Source organism: Jaculus jaculus, chromosome 12, assembly GCF_020740685.1.
Source record: "Jaculus jaculus isolate mJacJac1 chromosome 12, mJacJac1.mat.Y.cur, whole genome shotgun sequence".
NCBI lineage: Eukaryota > Metazoa > Chordata > Mammalia > Rodentia > Dipodidae > Jaculus > Jaculus jaculus.
This window is the reverse complement of record NC_059113.1, coordinates 29,920,632-29,941,099: the sequence shown is the minus strand read 5'-3', so window position 1 is coordinate 29,941,099 and position 20,468 is coordinate 29,920,632. Positions and strand designations below refer to the sequence as shown.

The 20,468-nt window shown below is 43.4% G+C and overlaps 1 protein-coding gene across 7 annotated transcripts in view; it reads left to right on the top strand.

The window, feature by feature from the left end:
• Slc20a2 (solute carrier family 20 member 2) overlaps positions 1–20,468 on the top strand; it is a 110,046-nt gene that overhangs the window by 42,152 nt on the left and 47,426 nt on the right. Inside the window, exon 1 of one of the 7 annotated variants that reach the window (XM_045130983.1) lies at positions 4,833–4,851. The exons of 5 other annotated variants lie outside the window; for them this stretch is intronic. The gene's annotated coding sequence lies outside the window, so the exon portion shown is untranslated. Of the gene's footprint in view, positions 1–4,832; positions 4,852–15,843; positions 15,863–20,468 lie in introns of those variants that run through there. One more of the 7 variants, XM_045130984.1, reaches the window with a different exon arrangement.

Here is a 20,468-nt window from a genome sequence, read left to right as displayed (position 1 = left end):
CACGGCTTGGATCTGAGTCACTCAGCTCTTGACGCCAGCCACAGCTGGTCTCTGACTCAGGCTCTGGGGGCTCATTCATGGCTCCATAATTGAAAGGAACTTGGAGAGACTTAACAAAGAACCTCAGGAGTCAAAATGATTGAAGGGTTGGGAAATGATACTTATAATAAGAGGTTAGAGAACTTCTATTATTTAGCCGGCAGAGGAGAGAAATGGCTGAGGGATTCTTGAATTGTTGGTTCGAGTAGACGTGTGCCTCAGTCCAAAGAATGATGACCAGCTAGTGTCCACTTCCCTTCAGAGTTTAAGGGTTAGGGCAGACAGTGGTTGCCATGGTGTGGCCGTGATACCTCACATGACTTGGACCTTATGAGAATTACAGCTTCTTGGGCCTACACAAGACCTACTGATTCAGACTTGTGGGGGTGGAGCCCAGCATCTGTCTGAGCTAGTCTTTATTGTCAATTATGCTGCTCACCAGTGTGTAAGGACCTCCAGATGAGGTATTAGGTAGAAAGGTATCATAAAAAGGAGCATGTATGAAAATGTAAATGTTTCCCCTGGAGTCATCTAAACCTGGGTTTCTATTTGTTTGCCATGTTTTCAGTATTGTTTCTGGAATCAGGGGATGAAGGACCTTTCACAGTCTCTTCTGGTGCCCTGACTTTACTCTGGATTTCTTTTGGTCACTTAGAGAAGATTACTATTTAATTTAAGAGAAGATTAGTATTTAATTGGAAAATTTGGCAGTGACATTTCTGAGTTCAGTAATTGAGATAGTACTCACCTAACTTTGTTTTCTGTATTGTTCTTGTTTATGTGCGGGATGGGAACACGGAATCACACATGCTGGGCAAGCACCGTACCACTGCACTCTACCCCAGACCTGGCCATACCCATTTCAAATGAGGTCCCAGTTTTAATACTTGCTGTCAGGTGTGTCTGTTTGGCACAGTGTTGCTAAATAGACTCTCCTCTCCCACTTGACTTTGTCACAGCCGCCTATACCTGAGCTCGCGATCACTGGTTCACAGACTGCTGCTCACTAGCTAGGTCAGTCATGATCTTAATGACATCTGCTTCAGAAGAAAGGTAACTATGGGGAAAGTGTGACTACCCACCCCTCCAACCCTTTCATTGCCTCTACTGGAAAAGAGTTGGTGGGTGAGGTGACTTAACACCCTAGAAGTAGGTGGCATCACAGAAGGACTCAGAAAGAATCCAGGTTCCATATGACATGCTGTCAACTCATTGCTTTTCCACTGGAATTGCAGGATGGGACTGGTTTCGTCTTGATACTTTGGTTTCTTCAGCAGATAGCCCAGGGGTACACAAGCAGGTACTCAAAACAACAAGAACATTTATTCAGTTGAAGTGTTCAAGGCTGCCCGAGCTGTCCCCTCTCACATGTTACACACTCGGGCAGGGAGCAGTTCACGCCCTTCCCAGTCAACTGTACTATATAACAATCCCCTCCTCCAGCTTTTGTTTGCATATCATGTAAATATGTCTTTTTGTTGTTCTTCTTCTTGGTTTTTTTCAAGGTAGGGTCTTTCTCTAGTCTGGGCTGACCTGGAATTCACTAGTCTCAGGGTGGCCTTGAACTCATGGCAGTCCTCCTTGCTCTGTCTCCCAAGTGCTGGGGTTAAAGGCATGCGCCACCACGCCCAGCTCGAAAATATATTTTAATTTAGTGATGTCTTTGCCCTTTTGCTTGAGAGTATTGTCTCTGGTTGAAAGCACAAACTGCTGAGAGTGTCTATTTGTTATACTTTGTCTAGCAATTAATACAATAAGAGCTTTTAGTGATTATAATGAAGAATGGGCTCTGTGAGTATGGTTTTGCCTGTACTGTAAAAGGTTTCACACAAGTTACATGCTGCTATGCCCCAAAGCACACCCCTCCCCTAGCCAGGGAACTGTGGCCCTAATATTTTAGCAATCTAAGGGGAGTATGCTGAATCCTTGGCTTTGATAGATTTAGTGAATTGCATGTTTTTATAATATTTTAAGTCCTTGAAATGAAAAAGGCAGGTGAAGCCATCTTGGCTCAAACGCTGTACTTTGCCTTGTGAGGAGCGTGAAGGGATAAAGGCAGGAAGCAGGAGCCGATGTCACTGCTCAGTCTCTGACTCTCATGTTTGGGAAAAGCTCAGACATCAAGCTGCTAGGGCTGGTTTTGTCTTTTGTTTTATACATCTGGGTCAGTTTTTAGGATGCGACCCTGGGAACATAGTTGGACACACACTGAGGTAGATGTGTCTCAGCAGTCAGAGGGCGTAGATAACTGATTTCTAATCCCTGAATAAGTCTCTGAATATAACTAGTTTCTGTAAAGCCCATAAAGTCTCAATAACTGTATATCCAGATGTTTCATTGATTCGATGTTTAATGATTATTGTAGGGTTGAGGGGCTTAGGTCAGTAAAAAGGCCTGGCTTCATCACCCCCCTGCCCAAAAAAGGCTATTTTCATTTCTGTGCAGGAAAAAACTACTTAAATAGACATTCTTTTTTTGGTTATTCTTCCTTGGAAAAATGAAGTTATTTCTAAAACTAATGTACAGCTAGTTCACATATGAGCCATTCAAAATAAAAGAAGCTAAGTGGGGGCTGGAGGGATGGCTTAGTGGTTAAGGCATTTGACTGCAAAGCCAAAGGACCCAGGTTTGATTCCCCAGAACCCACGTTAGCCAGATGCAAAAGGGGGTGCAAGCGTCTGGAGTTGGTTTACAGTGGCTGGAAGCCCTGGCATTCTCTCTCTCTCCTTTCTCTGATCAATAAATAAATATTTAAAAAAAGAAGAAGCTAAGTGGTTTGGCCTAAATGTTGTCTCTTACTAGTTGTTCAATGAAAAGTTTAATTCAGTGGAAAGGTTTGGAGGAAATGCATTATGCTTCTTATAGAAAAATAAAAATAAACCGTCCCTAGAAGCTGTTAACATAAAGGCTAATGTGTGATGAGGCCCAGGGATGCAACACTAGGCAGCTGTTTGACATGGTTATGTTCACTACATAGTGTATAAAATTAGCATGTTACAAAATACAGAATAGCTATTGATGACCCATTCTTGTAAAAAAGGGAGGCACACATATATATATGTACATGTGAAAAGAATGCTCTGCACCTAAGTACAAGCAATCATTCAGCATAGGCAACTCTTGATTGTTATAGTCTATTTAATTTGGCAGTGGCTACTTGGACTTACATAAGTAGTGCCTTGCCCACCTGACAAAATAGTACATTAAAATGTTAATAATGGTTATTTTCCAGTAGGGGGCTAGGAACATTTTTCCTTGTTTTCCTTTCCCCCTTTCTGTACTTACCAAATTTTTCTATGAGCGCATATTATTTTCATAATGTTTGAAAATTTGGGCCTATTTTTAAGACAGGCTTGAGATACAATTCTTGGGAAGAGACTGACCCCACACAAACCAATGTGTGGGTGTGATTATCAAGTTTAAATCTTGCTGCTTCTAAAATACTGGAGGTTCCAGCAAGAGTCTGATCTCATTGCAGTCCTGGGTCTGCAGTGAACTCCGATTTCATCTCAAACTGGCCAGGATGTCAGGTTCGGTAGCATTTGGAGAGCAAAGGCAGAAGGCCTCTGGGACGCAGCATATTTTTAAACCATTTTTAAGACCGTGCCTCTGGTGTTAGGTTATCCAGTTAAATTTGGCAAGGGATCATAGTTCGTGATCTGCAGTTCAAAGTCAGGAGCGCTGAACTGTGTGTGATGGACCTCGGGAAACATGTCGGGTGACAGTGGTGAGGGTTTGGGGAGGGAGTGCATGGTAAACAAATCATGTAGCCCGCATTTCCAAAGCACTAATCCCATCAGTGCTTGCAAACAGATAATAACACTTTAAGAGAGTTATTTCTGCCAGATAAATAAATAAGGTCCTTGTGGCTTTAATTGGGAGAATTTGGGGATAACTGTGTTGGTACTGATTAAAAACATCTTGACCAAAAACAGTAGCTCCTGCTTTGTACCATTACACATAAGAATAAGCACTTTAAGGCTGGAGAGATGGCTTAGTGGTTAAGCGCTTGCCTGTGAAGCCTAAGGACCCCGGTTCGAGGCTCGATTTCCCAGGACCCACGTTAGCCAGATGCACAAGGGGGCACACGTGTCTGGAGTTCATATGCAGTGGCTGGAAGCACTGGCGCACCAATTCTCTCTTTCTCTCTCTCGGTAACTCTCAAATAAATAAACAAAGAAAACAAGAAAGAATAAGCACTTTAAAAAATGTTTTTCATTTATTTGAGAGAAACAGAAAGACTGTGGGCATACTTGCTGCTGGAAATGATCTGTGTATCAGGTTTTACTGGGACACTAGGGAATTGAACCTGGGCCAGCACATTGTAAGCAAGTGCTTTAACCTCTGAGCCGTCTCCCCAGCCCAGAATAAGCACTTTTGATGGTTATTTAATGAATCTCTTTCTGGAGTGTGCTCCTAAGCTTGGGCCTGGAGTGAAGGGAACCAGTCACCCACCAGGTCCACTTTGGGCACAGAGATCTGATTTGAGGCTGGACTAAGTGTCTATTTAGCAGGACTAATACCTCAAATTTAGCCAAGGTGCTTGGAGACACTAGAAGAAATTCAGAACCCTACTATCATATTATGTTGGTCAGGCTTTTGTTATTCGTAGCCAAATATTTCTTGGAACCCAGAAAGCTGATTTTTCAAGTTTTTCTTACCATTCTGTAGCCTCACCAGGGTTGCTGTCCTTGGCATCCTCACCCGTCCTTCCTAGCAATCTCATCTCCTGCAGTTACATAGTGGAGGTCATTATGTGACCCCTCTTCTTAACTGTTATGAAGACATTCCCACATGGTGTAGAAACATGGGGTAAGCTTTGAAATCCAAATAAATACTCAATGGATGGGATTATTCCCAGGAGCACTGCTATGGGGGAGTTCCTAGAATGGTGGGGGGGGTGTCCTGCCTATCAAGCAGTTCCAGCACTAAGTCCCAGAGCTCCCCCATATTCTTGTAAACACAAACAGATGAAATGGTACACCAGGATATAATAAATAGGTGTTTAGAATTTTGTTAAGAAAATTATTTACAAGATGAGTGGTTCAGAGGAAGAAAGAAAATGGGAATAGTGAGGGGCTGGGAGATGAGTTGGTCGGGAAGAGCACTGCTGCACAAGTATGAAGATCTAAGGTTCTTCTCCAGTACCAACATAAAAACCTGGGTGTGGGGCTGGAGAGGTGGCTCGATGGTTAAGATGCTTGCCTGCAAAGCCTAAGGACCCAGGTTCGATTCTCCAGGTCCCACGTAAGCCAGTTATACTCAGTGGCACATGTATCTGGAGTTCGTTCACAGTGGCTGGAGTCCCTGGCCTGCCCATTCTCTCATATTCTCTCTCTCTCTCTCTCTCTCTCCCCCCTCCCTCCCTCCTCCCTTGCCCTCTTTCTCTCTCTCTAGTAAATAAACAAAATATTAAAAAAAAAACCTTTGGGCTGGAGAGATGGCTTAGCGGTTAAGCACTTGCCTGTGAAGCCTAAGGACCCCTGTTCGAGGCTCGATTCTCCAGGACTCACATTAGCCAGATGCACAAGGTGGTGCATGTGTCTGGAGTTCGTTTGTAGTGGCTGGAGGCCCTGATGTGCCCATTCTTTCTCTCTCTCTCTCTCTCTCTCTGCCTCTTCCTCTCTCTGTCACTGTCAAATAAATAAATAAAAATTAAAAAAAAACACTTTTAACAAAAGCTGGGTGTGGCTACATGTGCCTATAACCCTAGCCTGAAGATGGTGGGAACAGAGGGTTCCTGAGGCATGCTGCTCAGCCTATCTGACCAAAAATTGGCAGCACCAGGCTTCATGAAAGACTTCCTCTAAAGGAAAGAAACTGGAAGAACCACAGAGGAGGTGCCTGATATTCTCTCTTAGCTCTATGCACCTTCATGCACATCTAAACGCAAATGATGCATAGTTCAGATCATATGTCCCCCATAAAGTCATGTGTTTTGAAGGCTTGAACCCAAGCTGGTAGCATTTTGGGGGGTGGAGCCTTGCTGGAGGAGGTGTGTTGCTGTGGGTAGACCTTGAGCTTTATTAGTCCCTAGCTTTCCAATGTTACTCAGCTTACTCTGCTGATGTTGGCAAGAACATGATGTCCAGCCTCTGCTCATGCCAGACTTTTCCTGCTATCCTGAAGCTTCCCCTTAAGGCCACAAGCCAAAATAAATCCTTTCCTTCTATCAGTTGCTTTTGTTCTAGTTCTTTATTCCAGCAACAAGAATGTAATGACAACAGACAATTTGGTACCGGGGGAGTGGGGTTGTTACTGCCAAATAAACCTGTGTGGCTTTTGGCCTTTTGGAACTGATTTGCAGGAGGAATGTGGAAGGATTTGAAGCCTTGGCCTAAGAGACATCTTATAGTGCTGAAGGCAGAATTTGATGGACTGTTATGGTCAAACTTGAGAGACCTAGAGGCAGGAAGAACTGTGGAATATGAGGTTTGGCTTATGGAGGAAAGAAAGAATTTTGTCTGAGGCAGTGTATGTGAGAGACTTACTGCATTTTCCCATGTCCTGAGACCTTGTGTTATATAGAAATGGACTAGTATGAGCAGATACGGCACAGAAAGAAATGAAAGCTTCAGGCTGCAGACAGCACCTGCTCAACTGCAACTGTTTGAGAGATTACCACCATTGATACTGGGCCAGCTGTTCTGTACTGGGACAGTGGGAAGAATGCTGACTCTTTGAAAGCAGGGCCCTGAATGCTGAAGGAGTGTCCTGCTCTTCAAAGTTGGCTTTATTCCTCCACCTTGATTAACAGTTTGGTACTAAACACCTGGTACCATAGAGTATAATAAATTCAGGAAAGAAAAAGTCGCCAGATTTTCAACATGGGTTGGTTTTTTATGAATGGCTACTGGGCAATGTGAGGTAGGGTTCCCTATGTGGAGGCTCAGTGGTGTCATGAGGATGAACCATGGGTTGCAATGGAAACCCTAGGACTTTTTTTTTTTTTTTTTGACCTGGAATTCACTATGGAGTGTCAGGGTGGCCTCGAACTTATGGCAATCCTCCTACCTCTGCCTCCCGAGTGCTGGGATTAAAGGCGTGGGCCACCACGCCCGGCCCCTAGGACTTTTATTGAGATGCCACGACTGTGGGACAGCTGCCAAAGTGTGCTGCTGGCTTAGGGAGGTTTGTTCCCTGGGCAGTGAGTAGCTCAGTTTGAGGGGCAGAATTGGAATGCCAGAGACTAGGTAGAGATGTCAGACTCTGAGCTCCAGGATTGTAGCCCTATTTGTTTTAGGTCTTGCATTGGGTCAGTCTTTTCTTTTTTTTTTTTAATTTTTATTTATTTATTTATTTGAGAGCGACAGACACAGAGAGAAAGACAGATAGAGGGAGAGAGAGAGAATGGGCGCGCCAGGGCTTCCAGCCTCTGCAAACGAACTCCAGACGCATGCGCCCCCTTGTGCATCTGGCTAACGTGGGACCTGGGGAATCAAGCCTCGAACCAGGGTCTTTAGGCTTCACAGGCAAGCACTTAACCGCTAAGCCATCTCTCCAGCCCATGGGTCAGTCTTTTCTTGCAGTGCCATCTTTCACGGCGTGGGTGTTCATTCTGTGTCATCACATCTGTTTTGGTTTTATAGGTCACAGACCTCGGTCTTTGGGGAACAATAGTTTGAACAGTATTGGGATGGAAAAAACTGTGGGGATTCTTGAAGTTAGACTGAATGCATTGCATTTTACATCATGGACAGTCATCAGTTTATATGACTGAGGGGTAAAATGTGGTGGTGTGAATCAGATGTCCTACATAAACTCGTGTGTTCTCAACGTGTGAACCCCAGCTGGTGGCACTTTGGGAGGTGGAACCTTGCTGGAGGAGGTGTGTGTTGCTGTGGGTGGACCTTGAGGTTTATTAGCCCCTAGTTTGCCAGTGTCACGGGGTTCACTCTCCTGCTGCTGTTTCCATCTGCTGTGGCAGAAGTGATATTCATGCCATGTTTCCCCCTGCCATCATGGAGCTTCCCCTCAAGACTGAAACTTTCCTCTCATAGGCAGCTTTTTGCCAGGTGTGTTGTACCAGCAATGAGTAAACTGCAACACACACACATACAATAGAGCAGCTGAACATGACAGTATACACATGTAGTCCTGGGGAGATAGAGGCAGAAAGATCACAAGTTCATAGCCAGTCTAAGCAACTTAGTGAAGGCCTTCTGCCTCAATAAAAGTTAGTATATGTGAAGCCTTGGTTTCTGTCTCCTCACACAAAAACCAAGGAGTTAGCCAGGTGTGGTGGCGCACGCCTTTAATCCCAGCCCTCAGGAGGCAGAGGTAGGAGGATCGCCATGAGTTCGAGGCCAGCCTGAGACTACATAGTGAATTCCAGGTTAGCCTGGACTAGAGTGAGACCCTACCTTGAAAAACAAAACAAAACAACAACAAAAAAGGAGTTAGAGCAGATAAGTATTTTTGAAAACTGTAGATTAAGATGGGTGGCTTTCGTAAGAGTAGAATGGATCTCAATTTAAAGATTTGGACTAGGGCTGGAGAGATGGCTTAGCAGTTAAGTGCTTGCCTGTGAAGCCTAGGTTCGAGGCTCGATTCCCCAGGACCCACGTAAGCCAGATGCACAAGGGGGTGCACACATCTGGAGTTCATTTGCAGTGGCTGGAGGCCCTGGCACACCCATTCTCTCTCTCTCTCTCTCTCTCTCTCTCTCTCTCTCTCTCTCTCTCCCTCTTCTGTCACTCTCAAATAAAGAAATAAAAATAAGAATAAAGATCTGGACTAGGCTTATGTTTTTCCCTTTTCTGTAAAGATGAAAAGCAAAAGGAGTTATGAATTTAGTTATTAAAGTGGGTGGGTTAGGGATTACAACCTATTAAAAAGATTTTTACAAAAAGAATGAATGCTGCAGATCTGAGTAGAAAGGAAAGTGGCAGCTGGAGCAGGAAGAGAGGGTCCGGATGTCTTTGGCCTGTCTGCAGCTTCCCTGGGGTCCGAGAGGAAAGAGCATCTGGCCAGATGCTGCTTTAGGTCAGGCCCAAGTTTGACCTTCTCTCCCTGTTGATGGCATGTGTCTGAGGTGGTTTTGTTGTATTTTAAGTCATAGCATCTTCCAGCTCTGCCTGATTTGTCAGTAACAATTAACTAGGCCCAAAATCTTACTTGAAGAAAAATAAGTCGGATCCTAATCTACAAACAACAACAAACCTCTTGATTAGGTATGAGAGTTTGACATTATTCTATTCTCTGTTAAGTATTAAAGTGACTTCTTAAAAAGCTTAATTTCTATAGTGTTCTGAGAAGATAATAGTACATAGTAAGAAGGACTCTATTTTCTACCTCCCATGAAATTAAGTAGTCTACTTCTAGGAACTCAGTGGTCAGGTTGGCCTCAGCTGTGTAAGAGCAGAACATGCACAGTAGTCTTTCTAAACATGAGTCCTAGCCGCTTTTACTTTTTAATTTACACATAGAAAATCCAATTTTTATGGTATATGTATATATATATATATAATTTTTATGAATGCACAGATTTTTATGATCACTATCACATGTGGGGTACATAATAATTTCTACCTACCCAAAGAATACCCTTGTCCTACCCTTTGTATCCCGTCCTCCCTGGCATCCTGGACTCCCCAGCTGAGCCATGAGAGCCGTCTCCAAGCCACACATGTCATGGTAGAGGGTGAAGTTTTAACTGGTTAAAGATGCCTAAGGTGCCCTTAACCAATAAATATCATACAAAGCCATACAAAACTAGAAAACCAGCTAGAATCTGAACAGGGATCCCTGTGGCTACACACTATGGGGGAGGCATATTTCATAGATGTAGTTCAGTCAAATATACCGAGAGTCCAGTAACAACAGCAGGCTTCGGGGTAATAGGGTCATTGGTACCCAGAATTCCTACAGGATATTATCTGAGAGGGCTAGCTTTCAATAGAAAAAAAAAAAAATTAGAGGTTAAAAAAACTGCATGCTGTGACATGTGGGGTGCAATAGAGACTGCTGTTTTGAGGAGGCTCTGGTACTCAATTTTGCAGACGAAGTTTTCTAATGAGCCATTGTAAATATGTTTAAAAAATGAAAATAAACTATGGTTAACCCATTAAATTGAAAAAGGGTGACAGTGACTTGCCATAGAGAGCACTTATTGAGAGATAAAACTTGTATAGATGAGCCAAGTGAAGATATGACGCCAGAAGCGCAGACAACAAAACACTGGGCTACGTCAGTATGATAAACTTGAGTCCATCAAAGAGCACGGTAGAGTACCCAGACAAACTACAGAACAGGAGAGTGCCACCAGCCATGTGTCCGATGCAGGGTTAGTATCCAGAATATATATATTAAACTTTATTTATTTGAGAGAGAGAGAGAGAGAGAATGGGCGCGCCAGGGTCTCCAGACACTCAAATGAACTCCAGACACATAAACCCTCTTGTGCCTCTGGCTCACATGAGTCCTGGGGAATCGAACTGAGGTCCTTTGGCTTTGCAAACACTTTAACCGCTAAGCCATCTCTCCAGCCCCCAATTTTTTTTTTTAATGCAATTCAACAACAATTTTAAAAAGCAACTGATCTTATTTAAAAATGGGCAAAGGACTTGAATAGATCTCTCTTCAAATAAGTGGCCAATAAGCAAGTGAAAAGCTGCTCCATATCACTGATCATTGGGGAAATTAAATCAAAACGACAATGATCTATCACCTCACCCTACCAGGATGGCTACTGTACATACATATGTGTGCACATGGACAGGAGGAGAAAAAACACTGACAACAAATGTTGACAGAGACGCAGAGAAACTGAACACCTACGCATGTTTGGAAGGAATAATGTGAGGCTGCTAATAAATAGCATGGCAGCTTCTCAGACTTTTAAATAGAACTGTCAGGTGATCCAGAAGTTCCACTCTGGTTATATGTCCAAAAGAACTGAAGCCGGGCGTGGTGGCGCACGCCTTTAATCCCAGCACTCAGAAAGCAGAAGTAGGAGGATCATTGTGAGTTTGAGGCCACCCTGAGAGTCCATAGTGAATTCCAGGTCAGCCTGGGCCAGAGTGAGACCCTACCTCAAAAAAAAAAAAAAAAGGGATTGGAAGCCTGGTCTAAAGATGCATATACTCATTTTTAATAGCAGTATTACTCCTATTAATCAAAAGGTAAAGTAACCCAAATGTCAGCTGATGACTGGATGGGTAAACAACGTGGCACACACATACAGTGCAATATTCAGTCTTGGGAAGAAAGTTATGACACACTACAACATGGATGAACTCTGAAGACATTAATGCTAAGCAAAAAAGCTTTATGCTAAATGAACAGTATTAACATAATATTGTGGCTAGTCACAGAAGGACAAATGCTGTAGTATTCTGCTTATATGAAGTATTTGGGCAGTGAGAGTCATAGAGATAGAACGTGAGGTGTTGATTGTGCAGAGCTAAGGAGTTACTGCTCAATAGGTTCAGGGTTTTAGTTTTACAAATGGAGAGCTCTGTAGTTGCTGTTGATGATTAACACACTGAATTTATTTAATGCTACTGAACTGTACACCTGAACATTGCCAAGATGACAGATTTGATGTTCTGTGGATTTTGCCACAATTTAAAAAAAAAAATACAGTAACCAAAAATTTTTAAAAACTCACTAGACGAACTCAGCTGCAAACTTGAGTTGACAGAAGTATCAGGGAACTTGACAACAGAGCATTAGAAATTATGCAATTTGAAGGAAAAAAAGAATAAAGAAAGATAAACAGCCACAGAGAAATGTGGGTCACCATAAAGTCACCAGTGGGCAGCACCAAAGTAGAGGAAAAGGAAAGAAGAAAAATTAATGATATTTTAAAATATTTTAACTTCTAGCTGGGTGTGGTGGCACACACCTTTAATCCCAGCACTTGGGAGTCAGAGGTAGGTGGCTCACCATGAGTTCAAGGTTACCCTGAGGCTACATAGTGAATTCCAGGTCAGCCCCGGATAGAGTAAGACCCTACCTTGAAAAACCAAAACATATATCTTCTCATGTGATAAGAAAAAATAATATGTTCAAGAAGGTTAACCAGCTCCAGCTAGGATAGCACACAGAGACCTGTACCAGACACGTCTTCATCAAAGGGTTGAAAGGCAAGAAGGACCTCTTGGAGGCAGCGAGAGAGAACCAGTGTCATATGCAGTGGAGCTCCAGGAAGGCTAATGATGGTGACCTCCTCAGAAAACGGTGAGGTCAGAAAGCAGCACGGTGGCCTGGAAGTGCTGAAAGAATCTCATAACCAGCAAAGCTGTCTTTTATAAAATGAAGGCAATAAAATAATTTCCAAATGATAGAAACTAAGAGGATCCATTTATGGCAGATCTGCTATGGTGGTTTGAACCACGTGTTCCCCATAAGCTTACGTGTTTTGAATGCTAGGTCCCAGCTGATGGCAATTTGGGAATTAGAACCTTGCTAGAGGAGGTGTGTTGTTGGGGGTGGGTTTATGGGTGTTCTAGGCAGCTTCTCCTTGCCAGTGTTCGCCACACACTCCTGCTGCTGTTGGCCAGGAGGTGATGTCTAGCCTCTGCTCATGCCATCATTTTCCCTGCCATCATGGAGCTTCTCCTCAAGCCTGTAAGCCAAAATAAACCTTTCCTCCCACAAGCTGCTTCTGGTCAGGTGCTCTGTGCCAGCAACAAGAAGGTGACTGTTTTATAGAAACATCAAAGGCAGTAATATAGGCTGAGGAAGTGACCAGACTCAGGAAGTGACGGTAGATGGTGGTTTAATCTTCCCACCTCACGCATGCACAGAGGCTCTGATGTAGGTCATTAAATAGGTAATGATAAAAGGCAGAATAATTATGTGTTTCTTTCTGTTTCTTTTTCAAACTTAATGTAAAATAACATGAAAGAGCTTCTGTCTGGTTGCTTTTTAGTTGTAAGGTCTTTATATCTACTCCAGAACATCTTCCCTTATTCCGCGTCCTCCTAAAAGGCTGGTTCTTGATCAAACATAGGAATGCGGCACCAGCACCCGTCTCAGTAAGGAAATGGTTTTCAAAGAGGCTTTATAAACTATCTTATCTCCTTTTTATTTTTAGCTTTTATTTCCATGCTTCTTTGAAGGTACACTCAAACAAATTCTTAATTTAATAAAATGATTTGTTTTTGTAGTCTCCATGAAAGACATGAAAAATGACTAAATTACCACCTGACTCTGGTCAAATGAGCAATCTCGTGAGTTCATTGTCTTGTGGAGCCTGTTTACATTGCTAATACAGAAAATTGTTGATCGGGTTGAAACAGATTGTGAGGTTTCTGATGCAGCCCTTCTGAGACTCCACAGCAAAGGCCATGTGAATCCACATGGTTGGGCCTGTCCCCTCTTAACTTCCCTGCTTGCTGCTTGCAAACTGGGGCTGTAAGAATCTCTGGAATGGGAACAAGAAGTCAGTGCTAGCCAGGCGTGGTGGTCACGCCTTTAATGCCAGCACCTGGGAGGCACAGGTAGGAGGATCACCGTGAGTTTGAGGCCACCCTGAGACTACATAGTGAATTCTTGGTCAGCCTGAGCTAGACTGAGACCCTGCCTTGGTGGGGGCGGGGAGGGAAGAAGTCAGTGCTATAAGCTGAGCATAGAAAGTAGCTGAGATAATAACCATTTGTCAACTCTGCTTATCCAGTACTGCATTAGTAGAAAAAATACGTAGCTGTATCAGGAGTTAACATTTTATAAAGCACTGTCACTATTTTTAATGAGCACCTCCAAATCATCGGAACAAAATTAGCAAATAAGTATGTAAGACACAAGATATCTATTTACATGCACGCTTCCATTTTAAACTGTGGCTGAAAGGAAAGTATTTCCCTAATATAGCTCTTGGAACTTTGCCAAACAGCCCAACACTTCAGGGCACAGAAATGGAACAAGTGGTCCTACGTTTGCCAGCTGAGAGAGGTTTCATATGATGATACGTGATTTGCTCAAGAAAATCAATGTCTTTTTTTATATATATATATTGTAAATGAAAAGGAAAAATCCTATGCCCTCAGGGAATTCTGTTTATTGTACACAGGGATGGGGGAAAGAGGAGAAATGCTTAAGATCCCTTTTCTGTCACAGACCTACGTCCGCATGTGAAGCTCTGCTGTTCATTCTTGCCTTTGATTTCAAACAGCTTTGCACCTAACACACTGTGGCAATGTGCGAATTGATTGTTAGAACCTTCTCTGCGGGCAATTCCACATTTTTAGCAGAGGCTCAGCGTGCAGTATAGCCCATTCAGTTATTATTTCCCCTCGTATCCAGTTACAATCTGTTTAACTGTATGAAAGACTGTTCCCCTGTGCTACAGCCTCAGATTTGAATGTATACGTTTCTTTGTAATAAACTTTTCATGGAGTTATAAAATGAAAATACTAAATAAAAACTTGTTTACAATAACCCACCATATAGTCTTCTTCCAGTTCCTCTCAAACACCTCCAAGGAAATGCCTCCTACTCTTCCTGAAGTTTCTTTTTTCTTCTTTTTAGGGTCTTACTCTAGTCCAGGCTGACCTCCAGGACACTACGTAGTCTCAGGGTGGCCTCCAACTCATGGTGATCCTCCTATCTGTGCCTCCCCCTCCCTCCCCCTGAGTGCTGGGAGTAAAGGCGTGCTCCACCACGCCTGAAGTCTCTATAGAAATCATATAGTATCTTCTAAATCTTTTCTTCAGGCCAAATCGCCCCAACTCTTTGAACTTTATCTAGTTTTAATTATTTTTTCTGTTTGTTTCCTTATCCTTTAAAATGTATTGACTTCATAGATTTATGTAATGATATCCCAGGGAGAAAAAAGGTCACTTAGAAAGCATCTAAATGACACAAAAGTTTATGAGCTGGAAACACATTTCAATGTCAGACTGAGAAAAATGCAAGAGGGAGAGTGACTATAGCAGGAATGAGGCGCAGGGAGAGGAAAGGACGCAGGAGGCCAGAGCCCTGAGGGTCTGAAGTGGAAACTTTAGATGGAGCAAAAATAAGTTAGTTTATGTTGCATAAATTCACAGTGGCTCTGTCTTGCACTGCTTGGGAATCAGTGAGAAATCCCTCCCCCTTTTCTCCCCAGGGCAACTGTGGTTCTCACTCCAGGCGAAGCTGCCTCTTCCCAACCCTGTGGTCTCTGGTTAGTATAGAGTAATAGCGTTGGACAAGCTTGAAGAGATCATCTGACCTTTCCAGTTTCCAAGGACAAAGTCTTGGCAACTTTGTCCTCTGTCTTCTTTCCTTGTCCTTTCCTTAACCTGGCTGTGTACCACCCCCATTTCAGGTCAGGACCACAGGGAATCGCAGCACCCCAAATGGGAGCGTCTGTCACCAAGAAAGTCTGATGAATGTCAAGCAGGAATGTCATTGCCTTCTTCCATTTCTCCTACTCTAGTGTGGGCTCAATACTAGACAGTATGTTTTGGAACTCATTACCTAATATCACTTTCTCTGGACTGCGTAGCTTCCTCAGACCCCAGTGTCTTATGATTCTGTAACTGTGAGCCAAAACAGGAATAAACACGTAGTTATAGGCTGCTTTGTGTGAGCATTAACCTAAAATACTAGTTCAGGAAAAAACGATGTCTGCAGAGTACTTGGCACCAGGAGGACATTTTATTCCATTCAATTCTGATGGCCAAACCTCAAGAGAAACACAAGGAAGATAAAAGAAGGGTCAAGTGCAACCTAGTACAGACCTTGTAAATCCTGCAAAGTGGTGTGCAGACGACTCCAAGGCTAAGAGGGACCTTCCTCTAAGTTCTCAGCTGCCAGGACAAAAGACGATGCTCTTGAAAGTGAAAAGCTGACACCTGAAGGGATGAGATTGCCTTTACATCTTACACTATACACAGTAAGCCTGAGGGAAAATGGTCTGAGCGTCCTATACAATTGCCAGATTTATGAGAAATTCATTTTGTCTATTAAAGAAAACTGAGCACATATTGATGGTACCTTCCATTTTTTTTTAAAGAACTTTGTGGTATTTTGACAAGACTTCCAGTGATGAAAGCAGCATTTTCTTCTAGTAGAAAATGTTGGATAATGTAAAAGGATAAAGGTGTAGAAGGGTTACATTTGTAGCTCAGTGGTAGAGTACTTACTTGCCTACCATACACAAGGTCCTGGGATCCATCCCCACCACTAAAATATATATATATATATCAACCAATCAATTAAGAACACTGACTGAGAGAGCACTGGCCATCAGGCATGTTTCTTCAGTCTTGTCACCAGTTGGCTCATTTGGCCACATATCATTTTGTATACTGATTTTTCAGTTAGCATTCATTATGCCAGTGTCATGAAAAACCTCACATTGCATCATTTTAGTGACTGTGTTAATATTCACCAGCAGGAGTTGCTTGTATTTTCTCATATTTTCTATCTAGGGACATTTACATTTCTTCCATTTCATGATTAGAATGAATGTCATGACAATAAATCTTTGTACATCAGTATTTTCTCATATTTCAGATTACTTTTTTTTGTTTGCTTTTTGTTTTTTGTTTTTCAAAGTAGGGTCTCACTCTAGCCCAGGCTGACCTGGAATTCACCATGGAGTCCCAGGGTGGCCTCGAACTCACAGTGATCCTCCTACCTCTGCCTCCCGAATACTGGGATTAAAGGCATGCGCCACCACGCCCAGCTCATATTTCAGATTACTTTTTAAATGTGCTCATGCGTTTAAGGTTAGTGTCATAAAGACTTGGGTATGTCTCATTCAAGATAGTGGACTGGTCACATTGCCACACATCTGACCCAGCCTGGTACCTTCATGACAACCATGTCCTATATGAAAATAAGTAGTGGTGTTTCTTGGCGCTGTCTGAACCACTTTTGACTGTACTCCTGAGCAGTAAATAGCATTTGAGAGCAGTGCGTTATACCACAGATATGGAGGCTTTACAGAACAAATTTTAGGATTGACAATAGGATTGCCAATCAAGGTGACACTTAATCTTTGGGGGTGGGGGCAGGGCACACACACGCCGCAATGCGTGTATTGAGGTCAGAGGACAAGCCCAAGTGTTGACCCTTCCCTTCCACGTTGTTTGAGGGAGGTTCTCTTGTTTACCACTGCAAACGCCAGGCTGTCTCGTTCGCGAGCTTGGAAGACTCTCCTTTCTCACCGTAGGAGGGTCTGGGATTATCGGTGCTTGCTACTGAGTCTGGCTTTATGTGAGTGCAAGGGATCCAAACTCAAGTTGTCACGCTGTGCAGCAAACACTTACTCGCAAGAGCCACTTCACCAGCCCTGGGGTGACCCTTTTGCTACAACACGAGGACTCTCAAACTCTGTGTGACTTTCTTGTAGCGTTTGGTATAGAAAGGGCCCAAAAGCTCAGCTTGAAAGAATCCTCCACTTTCCAGTTCTGTAGGAGTGTTGGAGACTTAGCATCATGGGGAAGGCCCAAGTACCCTTGGGAGGATAGTGTCATTACCTGGGGAGGGTTTTGTCTTGCATCCCTGCCCAGGGGTCTTCGCAGCTGTAAGGCTGTATCAATACTTCCTCTGCCTACTGTGTACTTGTTCTTTGCCTCATGTCGCTGTTTCACCCATGGTCCCTGAGTCCTTGGTGGTCTGCTGAACTGGCTGGTTTTATTTCAACTCAGTGGACAGTTTACCTCTAAATTAAATTAAATAGGATGAACTATTCTTTTATATATATATAAAACCCTATTATTTATTTATTTATTTATTCATTTGAGATAGGGTGTCACTCTAGCCCAGGCTGACCTGGAATTTACTCTGTAGTCCCAGGCTGGCTTTGACCTCACAGCAGTCCTCCTACCTCTGCCTCCCAAGTGCTGGAATTAAAGGCATGCGCCACCACACCCAGTACCATCTTATTTATTTAACATCCTAGGGGATTTTGGAGCAAGGCAATGTCTGCAATAGAGGAAAGAAAACTATCAAAAGTGACACTACTTTTTGTGATCAGGATTGTTTTCAGGTCAGGTTTAATTAATATACAGTGGGCTGGAGAGATGGCTTAGTGGTTAAGCACTTGCCTGTGAAGCCTAAGGACCCCGGTTCGAGGCTCGATTCCCCAGGTCCCACGTGAGCCAGATGCACAAGGGGGTGCACGCGTCTGGAGTTCGTTTGCAGAGGCTGGAAGCCCTGGCACGCCCATTCTCTCTCTCTCCCTCTATGTCTTTCTCTCTGGGTCTGTCGCTCTCAAATAAATAAATTTAAAAAAAATTTAATTAATATACAGTAAAGCTTACCGATTTTAAGTGTGTACTTTGATGAGTCTTGAGAAATGTGCAGTAATGTGCTTGTCACCCTTAGATAGAGCAAATACTTCCTACGTGGACAACTGTCTTCATGCCCTTGTGTGACTGCACCTCACGATGAGACGGCTGGGTTTGTATACTCAGGCCACCTCTTTGCTACAAGGAACTGATGAACTGTCCTCCAATGTGGCTTGACCACTTTATTTTTCTTTTGAAAATACTTTTTATTTATTTACTTGCAAGCAGAGAGAGAGAGGAGAGAAACAGAGTGGATGGGTGTGCCAGGGTCTCCAAATGCATGCATCACGTGATGTATCTAGCTTTATACATGGGTACTGGGGAATCAAACCCAGGTCATTAGGCTTTTCAGGCGAGTGCCTTAACCACTGAGCCATTTCTCTAGCTCCTTGACCACTTTTGAGGTGTTTGTTTGTTTGTTTTTTGAGGTAGGGTCTTGCTCTAGCCCAGGCTGACCTGAAATTCACCACATAGTCTCAGGATGGCTTTGAATTCTCATTGATTCTACTACCTCTGCCTCCCGAGTGGTGGGAATAAAGGCATGCACCACCACGCCCAGCTACTTTTGAATATTTCTTTCTTTTATTTATTTATGACAGAGAGAGGGAGAAAGATAGAGAGAGTGAGAATGGGTGCACCAGGGGCTCCAGCCACTGCAAACAAACTCCAGACACGTGTGCTACCATGTGCATCTGGCTTATGTGGGACCTGGAGAATTGAACCTGGGTCTTTAGGCTTTGGAGGCATATGCCTTAACTGCTAAGCAATATCTCCAGCCCCAGTATTTTTTTTTCTTAAGGCTTTTAAGTGTTTTCTATCACTTTCTCTTTATTTCCCTCCATCTTACTCCCCAAAATTTCCTGTCCCTTGCTCTGTGTGTGTGTGTGTCTTTAAAACAAGACCAGGTTTTGGGATTTGGAAGGGATGGATTTTTTTCTAGAAGGGTTTAGAACCTTGGTACATTCACAAGACTACCACATGGGTAAGGACATGGGAGAGAAAGATCCTCCTGGAAGGGTTTGGATTCTTATATTTTTCCCATGTTTTCACTGACTTTGAGGCTTCTTAAGGCATACCACAGCTTACAGAATACCTCTGCATCATTAGATTTGATCCTTACACTAATTCCATAGAGAACATGTGTCATCACTATCCCCATTTTCCAGATGACCAAACTAGGTTTAGAACATGCAAGTGAGTCACCTAAAGCCAACGGCATTAGTAGCAAAGGGAAGATTGACCTCAACTTTTCTGGCCATGCCCCCAAGGCCTTGTCTGTCCACTGTGCTGATAGTCGCCATGTTACCTCTTCTGCTTTGCACACAGCCAGTAGTCCTGAACCATCTAGCCCTGTCCTAGCAGGTCGCTGTGGTGATTTGCCCCTGGGTGGTACAGCTGGTAGTTGGCTGGGCAGGTATGGACTCAGAACCCCGACTGCAGACGGTGTGTTCTTAAATGTCGCCACTTAGCAAAGGCAGCTGTTCTGCTTTTCTACCCTTAGAGAGGAAAGGAGGAGGAGTGTTGACATGGCAGCCAAAGCGTCCTTACAATGCCTGTTCTACATTTAGATGTGCAGCTTGTTGGGTTGGGTTCAGGCTCCTGGTCCACACTGGTGAAACCAAGCAGTCTTCCTGCATCTGCCGTGGCTCGGTCCTTTTGCCTCGTCACCTGTGCTTCAAGTCTGATGTCACTTTTATTTGCTTTGCCTTGTCCTTCCTTCTGATACCATCTTCTTCTGTTTCCTCCTCTTCCCTTCTTCCCCTCTCACCCTTCCTATACTTTCTTTCCTGCTTTGCTTTCTTCCCTGGTTCTCCCGAGCGCCCATCTACTGCTTTGCATATTTGCAAATCTGCTGTCTTAAAGGTGTGCTTTGGAGGGGGCAAATTTCAGAGCTGTTCCAGTGACGTCTCTGTTTTTATCATGAGTCTGAAAACATAAAACATAATACTTTGTTTTCGAGATGGGGGTCTCACTCTAGCCTAGGCTGACCTGGAACTCACTCTGTAGTCTCAGGCTGTCTTCAAACTCATTTATCCTCCTACCTCTGCCTCCCATGTGCTGGGATTAAAGGTGTGCGCTTCCATGCCCGGCTAAAACTTAATACTTTCTATCATGAATATTACTATAATGCTTTAAGGGTATTTTGAATTGGTTTAAGTTTTTGAGATAAATCTGGCTGTGTAGCCCAGACTGACCTTGAGC